At 35.5% G+C, this 14,343-nt stretch overlaps 1 protein-coding gene across 1 annotated transcript in view; it reads left to right on the top strand.

Annotated features, from left to right (window-relative positions):
• The window catches only part of LOC140156025 (uncharacterized), a 70,563-nt gene that overhangs the window by 15,686 nt on the left and 40,534 nt on the right, over positions 1–14,343 (top strand). The gene's annotated exons all lie outside the window — the stretch shown is intronic.

The following is a 14,343-nucleotide window of genomic DNA, read 5'->3' on the forward strand; positions in this document are numbered from 1 at the left end:
CAGGAGTATATTGATTTAATTTAGTGGCTTATTCAAGCTAATTAGCCCCTTCCCAATTACTGCTCACTGTTCACTGTTGACTAAATTCTTTTCCAATCTGTGTACTGACTTGCCTTATGACCTACATGTAATTAGTGCTTGGGTGTTGCAGTATGCGGCCTGTTTCAGCACCATGCACTTGTAGCATGAAATTTTGTAAAATCATCATTTGAATACTTTTCAACATAGTTACTTTTTACCCTGTTATTTTTAGGTCTTTTAAAGGAAAAATATAAATTTTTAATAATTTGCCATAAAATTTGCATTAAATTTATATCAAAAAAAAAAAAAAAAATCAAAATTATTGGATAACAGAAGGACATGCCCCATATTCAGAATGTGATTTGGTGTGTCTGATGTGCTCTCAGATCCCACAACAAATACTGTGCAGACTTTGCTATCTGATTCTTAAGTGTTATAGATCCAAATTAAGATTTTCTCTACATTTAATACGCAACTCCTTGAAAGGTCAAATGAATCAATCAGGTGATACTATCCCAAGCAGGCTGCAAAACTTGTGTAACTGCTGAGCACTCCTGAATGGTTCCATCTTATGAACCACTCTCTACCTAACTAAGCTTAGTAGACTTAGATAGAGATGGATATGTCAGCCGTGGTGTGAGTTGAGCGAGTACATGTATTTCCTAAATGCCAAGCTCACTTCCATTTATTCCACCATGCCTCAGAGGAGATGACATTTCCATACCTTGTAAGGTGTTCCTACAAAAGGCTATGCCAGATCCCCGTCAACAATTCTAAATTTTGCAATGTTGTCATTGAAAAAGATGTTTCCTTGTTGACGGATCAAAGACCGTAAATGTATGCCTTCTTCGGAACGTTAATTCATTGAAAAATATGGTAATTAACATTTTATTTAGATTCAAATATTGTTAAAATTAATTGCATTATGAAAAAGTTCCATATGGTGGTTGCGACTTGACATCAGTTTGTTTGAAATTGCAAATTTCAGAATTGCAAATTTTTATTTTTTTCATGCAGGTGTAAATTTAACATAAAACAACTCGTGACGACATTTCAAAAGAAACCATCATCAATCACAACATACCGCCAATTCCGCCATTCATTTTAATTCACAACAGTATCGCCCACATTGATTAGCAAGTCAAGGAAAACATTATCACAACATCAATAATTAATTGAGGAAAACATTCTAATCAGTAAATATCATGGGTCAATATCAAGTAATCAACAATGCTCTATCAATTCCAAATCTCTAAGTTAGCCGAATCTCGCCAGCTAGCGAGGAATTCTACATTGTTGTTGTGAAGGCATCCAGTCTGCCAGCCTGCCTCTGCTAGCTGTTGTCTACCGGTCAAACAACTCCCACGTAAACACAAGATGACGTCATAGTCACACACAATCACAACCACCAGCCAACATCATCACACAAAACGTCTTTTAAGTAGGAGGATGCTAGCTTCAATTCCGTGGCAGCAGTCAGCACTGCCAGCACGTAAACTGGCTTTGCCACGAGGTTCATTATTCCTGCATTGCTCAAGGTTTCCTTAAACGTGGGTCAATTCTATTGCGTAGCTGATAGCAAATTTCATTAATGCCATTGCCATTCTGCAATATTGTTACACATTGAAAGTACACTTAAACATAGCATGCTTACATTACAGGTACATGCATGCACGTTAATCCATTATACAACTGCTTTGAATTTAAGACTCAATTTCAAAGTGGCAGCTTTTGATAATTAAAAAATGTGAACCAAGGTAAGATGATGTTATTGTTACAGAATCATTTATCCTCTGTTCTTTGAAATGAACCTAATAAAAGCCTTAACAAGAGTCAAGAGATAGGACATTGTGTAATTAGATGTCTCAGTCATCAGTTTCTGGGATTAGTCAGATTTTTGTTTGTAGATTTTTTCAAAAGAATTATTTTTGGAATGCTTTACGAAAACTTACTACATATAAATAAGTTGAATCTCTATAGTCTTTTGTGATATATTCTATGGAGTTACATGTAATCCCTCAGAATCTCACATTTGAAAAAAAAAGAAGGACCTCCTCCTTTCCATGAAATTTTACATTTGTAATTGTGAAAACTCCCTCCCTCTTCAATTCATGAAAATCCTCTGGGGAGAACCAAAACATTAATTTTATATGGGTTAGTTTAAACAGAATACTTTGGTTTAAAGCGTCCTAATATTTACATGTTTTATGATAACTTCGGAGGATAAAGTTGGTCTCATCCATCATCAATCGTGTCAGAAGGTAAATTTTTCTAATTTTAGAAACAAATTACGTGAAGTAAAAATTAAATTTAGAATGGGAGCATGCATGCTTAATATTATGAATTGAAATTATCCCACACATGATAAGAGTTTTCCTTTGACAGGATAAATTTAGAAGCTAGACATACAGTTAGAGTAAAAAGGGAGCAATTTGGATGATACCCCTGATCCTAGCGCCGTTTGAGAAGAGTGACGACAGTCGTAGTTGTCAAGGTAACGCGGTATCCCCCATGGGTCCCTTGACAGATCTGTATAAAAATTTTCAGTTTGAAGCAATGCATTGATATGTTACGCAAGACATTTGAAGTGGACATGGCTTGCCATATGGATTTTATAAGTGTGAAATGGAGAGGCATCCCAGCATTATAACATCCAAACTGTTAAGACTGTTCTTGTAAAATTGATGTAGTGACATATGTTACTTTATCAGTTGCTGTATTGGATTGCAATTTTGTGATCCCACATAATATGGTAAAGAGTCATTTTGTGTTAAATTTTAATTTGAAAATATTTTGATTGGAAAAGGTGTATATTTTATAAATGAAAAGGATATATTTCAAAAATGGCCCACATTTCTTGCCGTGTAACACCAGCCAATCGATTAACCATTTGATGGCCAACCACCACATTTTCACTGTTGCTCAACCTGGTAAAGGATTCTGTGTCTTGTAAGGTTGACTTGGACCAGTACACCCGTTAACCGTCACACCGAACGTGGTTCCACTGAGGGAAAATACCCGGTGTTGCACCACATGATCTACCTCCAGAGGTGGATTACGGTTGCCGGTGTCCACACCGCATCACTCAGAACCAATCTTTTCCACTGAGCACATTAATCGGTAACGCTCTAAACGAAACCGCATTACCCGCTACCCTTTCCCTAGTATAAACCCGCAGAATGTTCACCAATCACCTCCATGAAAAAGAAGGGAATATCATTCGAATATTAACATAATTATTTTTTAAAAGTTAAAACCAAATGATCATATTACCCCATCTACAACATAAGGGACCGTTCACAAACACTTGTTGGGGGGCCTGATGCAAAAAAATTTCATTGTGAAATTTTTTCGGGCCCCCTTTTCAGATCTCATTCGAATATTAACATAATTATTTTTTAAAAGTTAAAACCATATGATCATATTACCCCATCTACAACATAAGGGACTGTTCACAAACACTTGTTGGGGGGGCCTGATGCAAAAAAATTTCATTGTGAAATTTTTTCGTTTTTTGGGCCCCCTTTTCAGATCTCAAAAATTTCAGGCCCCCCTTTTTGATATGACAATTATGGGTCAACCCCATAGAAAAGCATATAAACTCAATTTTCCCGGGAAATTTTGTGGTCAAAACTTTTAAGGGCCCCTTATTTTGCATCAGCCCCCCAACAAGTGTTTGTGAATGGTCCCTAATATTATAATTTACATTCATACAGTTAAGCTACAAAATAAGAATTGGGGCTTGAAGTTAAAATTTAAATGAAAACAAGCCGAAAACAAAAAGCAAACAAACAGGATAAACAACAGCAAATTGGAATAAAAAATGTTCACATGTGTATTTTGAAGCCATGTATTTCGAAAAGAAGAGAAAAATTGATGGTGAATAATAATACTCATTGGTTATCTTTGATCTCTTGGTGACCAAGCTTGTTATGTTTGTTCTAATCAGCAACTTGTAATAAAGCTGTTCCATTGTTTTTATATTCATTATAAAGATTTAAAAAAATTAAGGTTGTAACATGGGAATATGCAAAAAAAGCACATATTTGTATTTTTAAAATTATTTGAAGTTGCTACATTTAGTTGCGTAATTTTTAGTTGAAAACAATTTTTTGCTGGTTTTTTGATATGGTTGCTATGGTAACCAGATAAAGGTGTTGTATCAGTCATAACGTCAGTTCTGAATGGGCTAGAGAGCTGAAAGATGAGCTGTTGATGAAATCTATGCAATTAACTACTATTTTGTTACATAGGTAGAGCCTAAAATTCATGATTTATTTGAATTTATTTTTTTCTACTATCACTGGTGTTTTGAACATTTTATTATCATGTTCAAAGGGGGCACTGAACAGTAACCTTCCGCGACCGGAAGTGTAACGTCTGTATAGTACCTTAAAAACACAAAATTTAGGCCAAATATGTGCGTATTTCCACCAAAATGTACGTATGACATCATTGTAGGGTGTTATGTTAAAGCTGACATGTTCTTGTTGCCCATGAATGCGAAAAAAATCACTTGAATTTTGTTTCGTGATGTGTAAGATATCCCACAATGCAATGCGTCAAGAACCCGATTTTGAGAGGTGAAACGCTTACAAAATACGGGTTGAAAAAAAAAGTGAAATTTGTGAAAAACTGACACTGTCGATCTATGTGCAAAAAAAGATATATTAAATTTAAAGAGTGTTGCTCCATCACCAAACAGTTCAAATAACCCCATCTATTGCACGGACTTGGCAATAGCTCGTTCTTTTAGGCCCTCGGCGCATGTATTTTCAATGGCGACGCTTACTGTTCAGTGCCCCCTTAACACCTTAATAAATGGTATAAAGATGATTGTTAAATTGGCATTTGTGTGTAAAGCCAAAAAGCTACAGAATGTACTTCTCTAGCTTGATGCGTCTGTCCGAGATGAAGATGAAGTCCAGCAAGGCATTCAATAGAACATCTTCAACAGGCAATAAGTCGACTATGAGAAGTTGGGTTAAGTTTGTGGGTCATAGTGGAAATGCCAAAGTGTACAGTACTGTCAAAGGGTTGATTTTCACTGTGCAGTAATTTTGACGGCAAAACAAAAAGTTTCGGATGTAGAAAGTTCTCATTTGTGAAATCAAAAATATGCATGTTTGTTTTAAATTGTTGTAGCGTAAGTTAAATTTCCATCTTGTTCAGATTGGGTGCCACAAGTTTCACGCTCTGCGTTTTTGCGGCATCCACATCTCTTCACTTTTCATGTTCTTACTGCGTTTCTATAAGTTATATCATTATGTTTTCCTTATCTTTAATTTCCATTTGTATAATTTTATTGTGAATTGAGATGAAAACAAATAAACTTGAACTTGAACTTGAATTGTTATAGCATGAAAAATTAACCCCACGGAAAATACCTGTTAAAATACAGAAGGTGTGAAGTGGTAGCAGTGCAGTACTGCATCCAAAATATTGCCCATTTGAAGGAGGAGCTCTAGAATGCTTATGCTCAGTATGTTTGGTGTGTGCTGTGCGTGGGAGTATTCACAATTGTGTGAGGTTCATTGGGATAGCGAAGATCCAGATTCATCTTGGAAGTTGAAGCAGCTAGCAGCCAATTTGTTTCTCTCCAGTGGGATGCTTAAAAATATCTGTGGCTGGCCACCCCATAAGATAAGGATTAGGGCTGAGTGGTAAGATTATGATTAGTGACAACCACTTTCTTAAGTTGCTCCTTGCAGTGGCATGTATTTCACAAAATGAACAGTTGTGGTGTTTACATTTTGAGTTACACCCAGCGTAAACTTATGCTAACATTGATAAAAATTCAACATTTTCCCTACTGCTGCTACCTCGTGGCCACACATATCCTACTCCTAGCACTGCGCTGACCAATTCCACCAAGCATTCACTTCTGGTCAGTGTAAACATCGGCAACTATTTCTGATGTTTCTGTGACCTTTTTCAACCACACGAAAATTTCTTACCTCCTGACCATAAAAAGGCCAAACTTAACATCGGGTGCCAGGCATAGAAGTGTTCACATTGCAACATACGCCTGGTAACGATTACACCTACCTCGTTACTTTTGACTGTTGTCAGGAGTAAATTTTCAGAAGTATCCCTGGCAGAACCTACACTGACCATCGTTCACATTGCCACTACTCCTGGCAGCACCTATTGCTACTCCTAGCAACTTGCGCCGACCAAGTTCTGCCGGGCTTACGTCTGACAATGTGAACACAGCTATTCTAAACTGGGCTTGGTCTACACGGGGGGCTTTGGGTTGACCCCCCCCCAATTTCACAAATTAGCCAGTGAAAATTATTTGTCAATAACAAAAAGTGCACATGACATGAGGGCAGTTTTGATACAATACGCTGAAAATACTTTTCGCCCCTGGCAATCAAAAAAAAAATTTTTTATCAAGTCAGTCAAGATGTATTCCTTCCTTTTGGGTTTCTAGCAGAGGAGGCTTAAAGGCATTCCTACAATGCACTATGATTGGGACATTTGATCAATATAACCTAATTTTAAAGGCAAAGTCCCCATTGCCACACACACAAAATGGCCATTTTAAAACTGCAGCCAACGAGCTAATAGTTGAGACTTAGGACTGATATTTGATTTTCTTACAGGAAACATTCATATTGCCCCACTGCATTAATTTTATTCCTAAGTCTCGATGTTATGAATGTTAAATAATAGGATGAAAACACCAGATATATGCACATAATTCCAATGCAAGGCATGATCAACTGTACCATATGTGTACAAAAGCCAGACATACAAGGTCAGAAACCCCATTGGGTTGTGGGAATGTCTTTAAACATCCTCTGGGTTTCTAGAGGCCTGTTTTGTATCAACAAAAAAGTTTCCTTTCAAATTAAAATGTATGCTACCTACAAATTTCTAAAGGAAGGAACTCCACAAAAACCCCCAAAGTTTTTAGTGTTGAAATGTTCTACTAAGGCTCCCATTTTTGGGGTGGGTAGGAGACAAAGCTGGGGATGTGAAGGTCATTTGTCACAGGGATGCTATTTGTCAAACGTTTTAGACCCCCCCCCCCACAAAAAATGAAATGAAGAAAGGCCTACAGGTCATTCTCGCTCGTTAGGGCCGAACCTTTCAGCTTTGCATTTTAAATCAAGAATAGCAGCAAAAGTAACTACTCAAGGTGATTTGTAAAATGAAAGGTGCCCGTGAAATGAATTTCTCTTCTCTGACACGCACTATTTCGTTATCTCCATCCTGTACAATTCTGGAAACAAGGTACTATATATGTTAGATTGGATGTTCTCCTGCAACCCAGAAGGAATTGTAATTAACTTTTGATATTTAAATGGTAAGAGTTTATTTAGCTCGGATGTGCTGCTTACAGAGAAACAATACGTTAATAGTGGTTTCTAGTACAAGCAGTGTTGTACTAACCACTAGACGGTGCTTTGTAACCGCTAAATAAGGGTTATTATTTGGTTTTTTGTGGAATCGATTCATGCAAAGATTGTCATTTGCAGGAATCGAATTTGATTACCCTAATTAAACTATGCTAGGTCTATAGAGCAGATTGTTCAGAATCTGTTGATTCTTTCAAAATTTAACTGTGAAAATTTGATAGGAATCTCCCAAGGCAGAAAGAAATGATACAGCTGTACAAGCTTGGTATATATTTGAACTAGGAAGTTTCAGGGAATGAACTTCAATGACTGACAATAATTTATAAGGCGATATCTACTATCCACTCAACAAAATTCATCAATGCATTTTAAATGGAATATATATAAAAGCATAGGATTTCTAGTGCATTTTTACTATATGAGAGGAATGAGGTAAACACAAATTATACTTATGCACACTAAAGATAACAAATTGTAAATTTTTAAACTTTAAAGAAAAAAATTAACTGTGAAGGTTCTAGTCTACAGGTTCCACAAATCCGTGTCAAAAAATAGAAAAAATAGTGCCAAAAAAAAAAAAGATTTTAAAAAGAAAAGAAAATCTTCATACCATCTACTTTGACATGATATGATATTAAGGGGACTTATGGAGAAGTGTAATAAACATAATCATGCATAACTCGCAAACTCAAAATCAGAATCAACTGAAATTTTGGGAATGAGCTTTTTTGTGTGGATATCTACTGAAAAAATTCATGAAAAGAGGATGCTAGGATCACAAAATAGAAATATTCCTTAAAACACTATTTCATATTTCAATAGATGAAAATAATGTCCAGATGTTTCATGAAATACATCTGGCTATATAACATCTTCAAAATAAATGTCTCAAGCCTCATTCAACAGCAACCAAGTAAATATACTAGCATTTTATGCTTTTTCTAGGTACATGCATGTACGTCGTGGCATTTTATGGTGTGATATTAAGTGCTATTTCGGGCACATTTACAGATGAACTTAAGCTTTTTTCTTGTGTAAAGAAGGCTTCGACTTTTATGGAGAGGAAGTTATTCCGTAAAGAAGCGGTTATGTCAGTGATGGGAGAAAAAAGGAGAGGATCGCACCTTCCAATTTGTCAACAGGCTTGTCGGGTTTCATAAATGAATTGAGTCGTGATAATAATTGTTGGTCATGAAGCATAGGAAAATGGGAGTTTAACTGCCACAGAGAATCCAATTCGATTGGGATTTGTAATAATGTGATAGGTGAATGATATTAAATTAATCTCCAAGGCATCAGGTGTGTTGATGGGAAGTAATATTAACCTGCACAGTGGTTGAACAGATTGCAGGCTGGTTGGTATGTGATGCAATATATCGAAGACTGAATGATTCCGAAGATATTGTAAAATCACCAGTGCGTGATTTATAGATGTGGTAATCTTGTCTTATCAAGGACAAATTGGTGGTTCTTGACTACAAGCACAAGTTAGTTACCATGGTTGATCATCAGAATTCAGTCTGGGTACGTCTGTGGTCTGGGCAAATCGGTTTTAAATGAAGGTAGATTTGTTTATTTATTTATTTATTTTATTTTCATTATTTAAAAAAGTACAGTTGTTAAAAAATAATGTGTTGAATTATGGTCTGAATATGCCCATCCTGTCATTCATCCACATGGTAGCCCCCTGACCTTTAAATGGCATAAGCCTTTTAATATTCATTAGCCAATCAGCATTGATGCTGCTGAAAGTTGACCCCTTAGGGTGATGAATTAATCAGAGAGAAGACCCCCTAGTTTGGTGGATACAAAAGTAGTTCCGGCTACTACTTCCAACAAGGTATTTTGTGGGCACGAATATGTATAGCACACTGCAGGAATAGGATATAAACCTTGTAAAATTTTACATCAGACTTGTTTATCACTGACTATACATAGTACTGTCTGTGTGTGCTGTGCAGGCAGTGTGCGTTTACACATGTACATGTACCTTGATATCTATGGTGTACTGCACGTAGTAGCGAATCCTGCATGTATGTCCACTGCCTGTGGTTGTATAATAATTATACCAATATTGGAAACCAAATATTTTGGTTGGGAATGTATTTTATGTGGGCAAGATTATTAAATTAAAAGAGGCAGAAGTAGAAAAAAAACCCAAAAAACAAAAATTCTATTTTATAATAATATTAAATAATAATAATAATAATATTTATGGGCAAGATTATTAAATTAAAGAGGAGAAGTAGAAAAAAAAAAACAAAAAAACAAAACGCTATTTTATAATAATAATAATAAAAACGCTATTTTATAATAATAAAAACGCTATTTTATAATAATAATAATAATAATGATAATGAATCAAGTCATTATTTAATTTTGGAATATTTTTAGAAAAATAATCACTTTTTATTTTGGTTTGTTTGAATACAGGTTAGCCTAATTTAAAAGAAAACAACTTCCCTGAACCCAATGCCAAGGGTTTCCAAAGTTATACCCTCTCCAAGCAAAAAGAAGGCAAAAAACCCCAAAACAAACCCTAAAACAAACCAACAACAACAACAACAAACTTGTTGTATTTTATTGTATTTCCTTTCTGATTGCAAAATCCTGGAAAGTGGAGGAGCGGCTGCAAAAAGTGCAAAAAAAGTGGGCCCCGGTGCCCGCTTGCAACATGCCTGGGTATCAGCTTGTTAGGCCCTTCGCACTTGATTATTAGTTTCCTGTTTACCGCCCGCGTCCAAAATTGAAAATCTCAAAATAATTAATTATTTTATTTTTATTTCTAATTTTCTCCTTTAAAATAACTTTCAACTACTTCTACTTGCCATTTTCTGACTTTAATAATATCAACAATAATGATGAATGAATAAAGAGTACAACCCCACCTTCACTTATTTATAAAATCAAATATTGTTGTGAAATAATTAAATGCCCGCTCTAGTCAATACGAGTCAATAGTTGCTTGTAATAGTTCAAACTAAATAAAGAAAATAAAAGATAATTAATAATTAATAATTAAAAGTCACCTCGTCCCTTTTTCAAAATCTTTAACAGGAAACTAATAATCAAGTGCGAAGGGCCTTATAGGCGGGACTCATAAAATTGTGGATTGATGTGGAATGGCATAGACACAGCTGGGCGTGAACTACGCTTTGCGTATTGCGTGATGGATACGCGCTTTTGTGAATTGACATGGGCGTAAGTTGGATTGACTTGCACAGTAACAAAAACTGAACAATTCTTGCCTGTTTATGAGCTGATCAAGGTTGAAAATGTGGGGCGGCCATCACAAATGTGGGGTGGCCAAATTACAAATATATGCCCAAATTGAAATAAAGATATAAAGAAAAACATAACAATTTCTTAAAAGCTGGGGCGACCATGGCATCCCCGGCCACCCCGCTTAACACGGCCCTGTCATAGTATAACAACATACTCTGTATAGTAAAGATTGAATTTGTAAAAAATCAATAGTGTGGTATTGACTATTGAGTGTGGAAAAATATAGAATATTTATATAAATCAGTAGGTCCTATATCTAATAATAATATTCTTCCAGAACCTAAATGGGGGAAGGTTGATCAGTATCTGGGGGAAGTTAGATGAACCTATTGATTATAGAGGGGATCTGGCGGGAAATGAAGGTCCATGGCCACATCACACATGGGTCATGTCACTGACTGCAAGCTATTGTTATTCCACTCCAGCTTTATTGAATTGTGTTACTATAGGCCACATGGAGACTAGCTCACACAGTGTGGTTACAGTGTTTTTAAAATAAGAGAATAAAACTTTAGGATTAGGATTAGACTTTAATATGAAATGTGGGTGTGTTTTCATTCAGATTATATTATGTAAAAATATTTAGTGAGATAAGGAAATGTCAAATCTAATCATGGGTATTTTAAATGGTGTGATTCATTTGTGTATGCACCAAATAGTTTAGAAACGCCTTATATTGACATAGCAGCACATGGGCGAGTGATCGATGTGGTATTACAAGGAGGAACAGTATTACAAGTTTTAGCCTATTTTCTAGAGGTTCTTGTTGGTATCAAGGTATCCTGATGACTGTTGCCAACATTGCTCAGGTAATGAGTTATTTTAATTAATTTGGTTGATCTTTGACAACCTGAATCTTAACATAATATGTTGCTGTGCTAGTACTACACATGCACAGCACTAGGAAGCAACCAGTATCAGTAATACAATGTACATGTGCTCTTAATGTATGCAACAAGGTCCATAGATCTGTATTTTATTATTCCATGTACATGTATACATGGGCCAAATGATGTTAGCAACTCAAATTGGGTTCAAAGTCAATTAGCATAAAATAATTTGTACAGTGGGCGTTTACATTGGGATTCAATTCTGAATATGCATTTTGAATTTTGTTGGTTGGTGATAGCTGGAAGTGCAACAGCCATGGGTCACTTGCCAGAATATTATAAAGTAAACACATATTCAACAACAAGTTCATTTAATTACATTAGGGAAAAGTAGTGCTCAGTTAATGATGTCTTATTTAAATTCATTTCAAATGAATGATGTCCCAAGTTGTCATTGTATTCTACAACTGTTTGAATTGTGATTGATTACTACTCAACCTGTTTACACTTGTAATACAAATTTAATTGATTATGACTTATGAAATGGATCATAACATTTTCCCTGTGTAAACAGGGTAATAATATGTTACCATGATCATAGGCCTGTCTTCAACAAGTTGTTGAAGGCTTATTATGCCATGGTATTGTTATTGACTATATTGAAGGCCTATGATTACTATATTCGTTCGCAGTCTGATGATAATTCCTGTTGTTTGGTGAGAAACATGAAAGGAAATTGGAGTAATTTGTAGGAGAGCTAATGAAGGACATATTAATTAAAGCACCTACATGACCTAAAAGCCTAGTTTAATGTGAAGCCTCTCATTGACTGGACTTAATTATTTCAAAAACTAGACAACAGTTAATTGGTAGGCCTATGTATTCAGCAAAGTCTTCAGTGGTGTCCGACAGCTGTTCCTGATTATCGCGTAAGAAGAACTAGATCACGCAATGCCACGCAGCTCCATCGGCGAATATGGTTCAATTAGCAAATCAGATCCCCACTTCCGTGTGTATGCTGTAAACGGCGCCAAATCGGCAGACCACTGAAGAACCTTGTCGAAAACTAAAGTACATCTAGGTTATATATGCTCATACTTAAAGAGACGTGGTCCGATTTTTCATGTTCTGATTTCTACCTTAGATGGAGGCCAACCATTAAAACAATACGTTTTCCAAAATTTGAGTTGCATTGCTACAACGGTTTTGATATGAGCAGCAGAAACGTGTAGGCCTATAACAATGCCCCATAGGATAGTACATACTTTGTGGTAACAACAAATCACTTCATTTATGTTCACACCATAAAAACAAAACATATCTGCATAATCTCAATTTTGATGGAAAAAAAATGGGGGATGAGGCTGTCTCGGGTCATGGACCTAAAATGATATTCTTACTGTTCAATAACTAGGGTCAAAAATTGTAGTACCGGTATGCAAATTCATGACTTATTTTCCAATGATTTTTTAGTACATTGTAATTTGTATCCATGGATATCTTTTCATTAAATCTTTTGATGGTACAATGGTACCATACATACATACAAGTTAACTTCAGATTGCATTTGCACATTTAGCATGTTATTTGTACGTGTACATTTCATAATTAAAATGAGTGCTGTAAATTAGGTCTTTTGCAACTTTTTTCAATGAAAAATATTAATATCATGTTAAATCATAGAAACTTTTGTATTTTTTGCACACAAATTTTCCTAACAAAGTGCATGTTAAATTGTGTGTTTATCAGACTTACTTCTAGGGGCCCTGAAGAATGGCCCATGAATTCACTCAAGCAGCGACCCCATAGAACATTAATTTTTCAAACACCCAGTATAGACTGTCATGACCTGTCTGCATTATATAACATTATTTGAAAAGCATCCATTGAAATTGAAAACCATTGACATTCTAGGACATTCCTTGTGAGTGTAGCCAGATTGTTTCTCCTTGCAGTTAGTGGTCACGTTCCCAATAGGTTTTCATTTACCTCATTTTACTCATGTCAGTTTATTTGTAAATTTTACACAATTGAGATGATGATTGAATTACGAATGATTTGAAATTAATCAACAGACTAAGATACCATCCTTATTTTGGCTGGATGTTTGGATTAAGGGGGTACTACACCCCTCGTTAAATTTGTGTCTATTTTGCATTTTCTCAAAACTAATAACACAGTGGTAACAAAAGTTATGTATATTATAGGGGCAAGGAATCCAATTACTACACTGGAATTTCAGTGACCCAAGACAAGCGGTTCGTTATTTATGATAAGAAATGAGGTACCGCTAGGATGTACCTCATTTCCTATCATATATACTGAACCGCTTGTCTTGCGTCACTGAAATTTCAGTGTAGTAATTGCTTTCCTTGCCCCAATAATATACATAACTTTTTTTACCAGTGTGTTATTATTTTTTGAGAAAAATGCAAAAATAGTCACAAATTTATCACAGGGGTGTAGTACCCCTTAAGGCACCACCTGACAATTTGATAGTTGTAATATTTGTAGCGCTAAAAATATCATGCGCTTAAAAATAGTTTTGTTTACTGTGACAGATCAGTTGGCATTCCTACATGTAAATCCTACCTTTGGTCTGGTCCAGTGGCAGTATTAGTTACTAAATGCTAAATTAATCACGTGAATTTATTTTCCATTGGTTTTATTTACCAGTAGTAGATTCAGTTATGATGTCCAAATATTTAAATGTAGTGTTCAGAAGACAATTAGATGTGAGTGTTTTACCTGGAATCATAATACAATATGGACATAATGATATTGTGAAAAAAAATCTGGTTTTAAAAATGTAGGTCATTCATACGCCCACAGAAATAGTT

Source organism: Amphiura filiformis, chromosome 6 (genome assembly GCF_039555335.1).
Source record: "Amphiura filiformis chromosome 6, Afil_fr2py, whole genome shotgun sequence".
In the NCBI taxonomy this organism is placed as follows: domain Eukaryota; kingdom Metazoa; phylum Echinodermata; class Ophiuroidea; order Amphilepidida; family Amphiuridae; genus Amphiura; species Amphiura filiformis.